Source organism: Arvicola amphibius, chromosome 5 (assembly GCF_903992535.2).
Source record: "Arvicola amphibius chromosome 5, mArvAmp1.2, whole genome shotgun sequence".
Lineage (NCBI taxonomy): Eukaryota > Metazoa > Chordata > Mammalia > Rodentia > Cricetidae > Arvicola > Arvicola amphibius.
In genome coordinates this window covers 110,964,994-110,971,291 of record NC_052051.1, presented here as the reverse complement: position 1 = coordinate 110,971,291, position 6,298 = coordinate 110,964,994, and the positions used below count along the sequence as shown (strand labels likewise).

At 47.8% G+C, this 6,298-nt stretch overlaps 1 long non-coding RNA gene and 1 other non-coding gene across 2 annotated transcripts; both read right to left on the bottom strand.

The window, feature by feature from the left end:
• Positions 1 to 367: 367 nt before the first annotated feature.
• LOC119815316 lies at positions 368 to 1,638 on the bottom strand. The gene is made up of 3 exons (XR_006020828.1): positions 1,357 to 1,638; positions 1,006 to 1,067; positions 368 to 503 (listed from the first exon to the last, which is right to left on the bottom strand). It is a non-coding gene; the product is annotated as an uncharacterized LOC119815316 (long non-coding RNA).
• Positions 1,157 to 1,290, bottom strand: LOC119815950. The gene has a single exon (XR_005285623.1). It is a non-coding gene; the product is annotated as a small nucleolar RNA SNORA13 (small nucleolar RNA).
• Positions 1,639 to 6,298: the final 4,660 nt, after the last annotated feature.

Below are 6,298 nucleotides of genomic sequence, written 5' to 3'. Positions count from 1 at the left end.
GTCTGGCCTCCTTACTGCTTATCTGGTCTTTCTTGCTGACACTCCCAGCTCTGAAACCAGAACAGGGAGAATAGCAAACACATGCCGTTCTCCAACTTTGCTTTGCAGTGGCACCCACCCCCACCAACTGCTTCCTCAGGTTTCCCACTCGATCAGATCTTCTTGGCTCACAAAGCAGGCTTTCCACCCATGATCCAGTCCAGCTCCAAGGGGAGTGTTCTAAGTACCGAATAGGATCACGAATCTGTACTTGTTAAGCCTAGGGAAATTATGTGTCAACCTAAGCATAAATCCAGCTACCAGTCTGGCTGTTACATAGGAATCCACAGAAGGGCGCTCTGGAAGCCTGGCATTTAGCACACAAGTCTCAAAGCAGCATATTAAATATTTATTCATAGCTTTGTTACAAGAATGTGCCCTTATCCAGTGTCTTGACACATCTCGTAGAAAATTCAAGTCATCCACGTTTCTGAAGATCACATTTCCAAACGATCAAGGACACCCTGAAAGAAAAAAAAAACCAAGACCACTTTACTCATTTGTCCTAAGTATTCTGTCACATAAATCCCCACCAATTTCTTTTTTAAAAAAATATTTATTTATTACATATACAATGTTCTGCCTGCAGGCACCAGACCTCATTATAGATGGTTGTGAGCCACCATGCGGTTGCTGGGAATTGAACTCAGGACCTTTGGAAGAGTAGATAATGCTCTTAACCCGAGCCATCTTTCTAGCCCAATCCCTACCAATCTTTAGTATTAGTAAAACTCCCCCAATCTGTGGACTCACAGAAGAGATTCACAAAACCACCGCCAAGTGCATTCACCATTTCTGTTCAGCCCAACGTCCATAAAAGTGAGCCAATGCAGAGGCTATCTTCTCTGCAGCTGCCTTCTGGCCTAACCTCAGATAAGCAGCAGCAATGCAAATGAACCAATTAAGACTAATGATTCGGACGGCACCCCAACTTAGAAATCCCCACACTTGTGCCTTGCAGCCTACCTTGAGCCACCTTGGCGCTCCCGTGTGTCGTTCTGCAGTGTCGGTCACCTTCAGACACCTACCTGCCAAATGAGTAAAGAACCAGTTAATAGACACCACACTGCGGCCTCGGGCAGCCCATTCACCCCGCCCCCACACAAGTTAGGGTAGATTTTGTTTCTTGAGCGGTTCCTTTACCCAAGATACCAAAACTCCGGGGTAAGAAAAGCTTGCCAAGCATTAATTTATGCCTTTTTTGACACCACATTCACTAGTGATCAAAGGTGAACGGGCAACACAAAGGCTACAAGAACAGAGCCTCAGGCCGGCTCTACCCCGACTCAAAGCCTGGAAAGCGGTAATCGATCCCACCTCTCGACTCCGATCGCCACTCCACTCTCGCACAGTGGTGCGGCTGGGCGGACGGCGAAGATCCACATCACAGACGGCGCTCGGCTCACACCGACCCATTTCCCACGGGGTCCGGCGGGCCGTGCTCCTCACACGGCCACCGTCTCCGCTCCGTCTCCCCACTTGCCGGGAAGGGATCGTAGCGGCCCAAAGCCGCCGCGGACACTTCGGATTCGCACGCCATAACCACCCGCCAGGCCAAAGCCACCACCACCGCAGTGCTGCGCGCCACGTGAGCGCGGAGAAAGGGCGCACAGCGATCCCACAATGCTTTTCTACGGCAGGAAGAGCCCACTGTCCCCGGAATGGGGGGAGGGCGGACTGTACCACGGCCGCCGCGCGCTCTCCTGCCGCCGTGTGGCCGGAGGGAGAAGGGCACCGCGGGAGGCTGCGGCGCGGGTTTCCTAGAAAGAGGGCGCGGGAGCCCGGCGCTTATCCGATCGCTTTGCTGTTGTGGGACCGGTTCCGTCCCGCACCCCACCCCGCAAGTAGGATAATAAGGAGATTTTGTTACGTGTGTCTCCAGCTCCCCTTCCTTCCAGGGCCCAGGTCAGTGAGGAGCCGCGGGCATAGAGCGAGGAGGAACCCAGACCCAGAGCTGGGGGACGCCGGACGTTGCTCCTCCTCCAGATAAGGAACAGTAAGGTCGGATGTATGAAAAGCTAAACCAAAAGCCAGTAGCGAGTCCACATGTCCTCCAGGTTCTGGAATGTCTGGGAATCGTGATGTGAATGCCCTGTCTTGCAGTCTAGTGTTGGATGATCGACAAACAGCACTGAGAGCCAGAAAGCGAGGGCCTGTACTACCAGGCAGTTGAGGGAGGAGGATCAGGAGTTCAGGGTCAGCCTGTACTATTTAGTGATATCCAGGCAAACCTGGACTACGTAAACCCAGTCTCAAAACAAAACACCAGGGACTGGAGAGATGGCTCAGAGGTTAAGAGCACTGACTGCTCTTCCAGAGGTCCTGAGTTCAATTCCCAGCAACCACATGGTGGCTCACAACCATCTATAATGAGATCTGGTGCCCTCTTCTGGCATGCAGGCAGACATGGAAGGAATGTTGTATACATAATAAATAAATCTTAAAAAAAAAAAAAAATAACAAACCACCAATCCACACCAAGCCAAGAAAGCCGGGTTGTGGTGCACGCCTTTCCTGCTCAGCAGTTGCAGGTAGAGGCAGGAAGATCTATCACTGTGAGTTCTAGGTTAACCTGGTTTATACTCAGTTAATTCCAGGTCAGCCAGGGCTTTCTAAGTGAGACTTTGTCTGGGGAAAAACGAAACAACAAAACCAGCATTGTTCAATAGAAACACAGTGAGGATAACAATAGTAATTTTAAATTCTCACATTACCGAATTACAATATTATAAAACTTATATTTAAATAAAATATAAGTTTTTTATATTTTTATATATATTATATATATTTTTCATATTTAAATACTATATTTAAATATTTTATATTTAAATATTTAAATATATATTTTTTATATTTAAATATTATAAAAAACTTTTTTTTTTTTTTGTTTTTCGAGACAGGGTTTCTCTGTAGCTTTGGAGCCTGTCCTGGAACTAGCTCTTGTAGACCAGGCTGGTCTCGAATTCACAGAGATCCACCTGCCTCTGCCTCCCGAGTGCTGGGATTAAAGGCGTGCGCCACCGCCGCCCGGCCATAAAAACTTTTCAAATAATAATCCAACATTCATAAAATATAATCCAGAGAAAATTTTAATAAAGTGCTTTGATGTTTTAAAATTCCTTCAAATGCTTAAAAATCACATAAAAATGTCAAAAAAATCAGCAAATTTCAGTTCAGAAAAGGGTCATTTTATGTGCCTTGTAGCCAGATGTTGCTAATTACAGGGGGCTGCAGGTGAACATCGTAAGACCTGGGGGTACCAGACTGTGGTCTGCGTGACTGGAACAGATGGGGGGGTGCGCTGGGGAGATGCAGGCAAAAACAAGTCCTATAGGGCTGGTTCCTGAGGTAAGGCCCCAGACTTCACGATGAAATTTTAGAGTATTTTCTCCTTGGAAATAAAGCAGAGGTTCTGAACTGGCCACCTCGCACCCAAACAGTTACTCCTTACAGAAAGAGGTGGGGCATTGAGATGAGCTGCTTGGTTCAAGGAGGATCCTCTTTTAAGTAAATTCTGTGTCTCCTATCCTCTGTCCCTCTCTTCCCCCTCCCTTCTTCTTCCATTCCTTCTTTCTACTCTGTCTCCACACCTCGGAACAGGTTCTTGCTCTGTAGCCCAGGCTGGCTTTGAACTCGCAGGGATACCCTGCTTCAGTTTCCTGGAGTACCGTGGTTACAGCCTTCACCACCATGCCTGGCTTTTCAAACGAATGAATGAATGAATGTCAATTCATTTAATGTATGCATTAAACACTAGGAGCACCCTAGTTAGTTTTCCTAAGTAGTTTGAAGAGAAGAAGAGAAGGCCCTAGATCAGTTATCTTCTCTCTAGCGACACCTCCGCTGATCCTATGGCCCAGCGATTCTCCTCATCCTGTATTTCTCAAGTATCTCTTTAGCCGCGGCAATCTCTGGTCTCACTTTCACTTTATCAGTAAGCAGGGCATCGTGGACCAGGCGCCATAGCGAAAAGGTAGCTATAGGGAAACTATCCTCACCCTCCTTTTGCAGCCATTTCTGCAAATCTCTTTTTACCTGTTTCCAGTCGGAGATGTTCAAACCTCCACCTGTCTAAAACCGTGGGCTTGCTGCAGCTATATTCTTAAGAAAATCCTCTATAGTTCTCTGTTCGACCACGGTTCCTTCTCTAAGGAACAGTATGTCTGGGGCAAGACCACAGACGTGAAATGTGAACTCCCGACCTGCTCTGAGAAGCCACTGTGACACAGAAAAGTCGGATCAGGAAGACCAGTACCATCGCCATTGTCATTTAGACACTGACGGTACAATATGGGGCTCGTGACAGACTTTAGTCTTGCCTTGTTGCTAGGCAGAAAGAGAGGGAGGACATATCCTGGCGCTGGGCCGACAGCAGGCAAAGGTTTCCATCTAGCTCTGACACTTGCTCTCTTGGGTTATGGCCACCATTCAGAACCCGAATTTCCTCATTAACAGGTACCAGCCAGCCGGGCGGTGGTGGCGCACGCCTTTGATCCCAGCACTCGGGAGGCAGAGGCAGGCGGATCTCTGAGTTCGAGGCCAGCCTGGTCTACAAGAGCTAGTTCCAGGACAGGTGGACAGGTTCTAGAAACTACAGGGAAACCCCGTCTCGAAAACCAAAAAAAAAAAAAAAAAAAAAAAAGAAAACAGGTACCAGCCATTTGTAGATGTATACTATACGTGTATATATGGGACCTATTCCATCTATGGATGTACACACATGAGCGCGAGTAAAGAGGGCAATGGAGGGCTCGTGCTATATCATTATGGTGCATAATGATATATCTAATATCATTATGAATATATATATATACTATAATATATAATGATATCTAATATCATTATGAATATGATATATTATAATGTCAAATGATCTCAGCTTTTCCTCTTTACCCCGAGCGACTATTGGAGCTTCCTGGATTAAGATCTTAGAAGGGGGGATGGCTGGCAGTTTTCTTCCCATGGCTTTACATTTTGTTTCCACCTTGTGCTCTCTGCTTTCACCTGCTTCCTCCCCCTAAACTCTGGAGAGTACCAGGATAGGTGGAGGAAGAGCGTGAGCATCCACACTAGGCTATCGGTAGGTGTCCAGATGCCATTTTCAAATTCTTCATCTTACTGACGACTTCAACTGCACACATAACCTGGTAGGGCAAGCCTAGGGATTAAGTCCAGGCAAGAAGAAGCCAGGCGGTGGTGGTGCACGCCTTTAATCAGACACAGGTGGATCTCTGTGAGTTCAAGGCCAGCCTGGACTACTTAGTGAGTTCCAGGACAGGCTCCAAAGCTACACAGAGATGATGGGACTGATCTAATGGGAGCTCACCAAGGCCAGCTGGACTGGGACTGATGGAGCATGTGATCAAACTGGACTCTCTGAATGTGGCTTACATGGAGGGCTGACTGAGAAGCCAAGGACAATGACACTCAGTTTTGATTCTACTGCGTGGACTGGCCTTGTGGGAGTCTAGTCTGTTTGGATGTTCACCTTCCTAGACCTGGATGGAGAGGGGAGGACCTTGGACTTCCCACAGGGCAGGGAACCCTGACTGTTCTTAGGACTGGAGAGGGTGGGGGAGAGGGAGTGGGGGGAGTGAGAGGGAAATGGGAGGAGATGGAAATTTTTAAATAAATAAAAAAAAAATAAAATTAAAAAAAACAAAAATACAAAGCTACACAGAGAAACCCTGTCTCGAAAAACCACGAAAAGAAAGAAAGAAAGAAAGGAAGAAAGAAAGAAGAAAGAAAGAAGAAAGAAAGAAAGAAAGAAAGAAAGAAAAGAAAGGACACCACAAGGAGATGGGAACGTTTGTAATCTTCTCTTCCCTTCACCTTGACCCCTGGAGCTGAGGCACTGTGTAAGGACACACAGCCACATGCAGCATTAATTACAGCAGAACAAGTCCAGTGTGGTAGGCAGGACAGTCCTCCAAGATGTCTGCACTCTCTTTCATAGGCCTTACAGCCGGGGTGGGGGCGGGGCTACCAACTGCTCTCCCTTCTGAAGCTGTGAGAGCTGGGTCCTCAGGGGGGGGGGGGGGCTTCCAGGTCAGTCCCGGCTCACCTCCTGTGTCCTGTGTCAAAGCGCGTGGCGTCTTCAGCAATAGGAGCTTACCGTCGACCTCTGGGAGGCCACCAAGGGCTTGGGAGTCTCACCTGTCCCTCTGACCGACAGAGGGGAGGTTCCGCCTGCCAGGTACTGGGATATTTGCTAGATGTGCCTCACTCTCCATGTGGTGTAACATATATATCCCAGTAT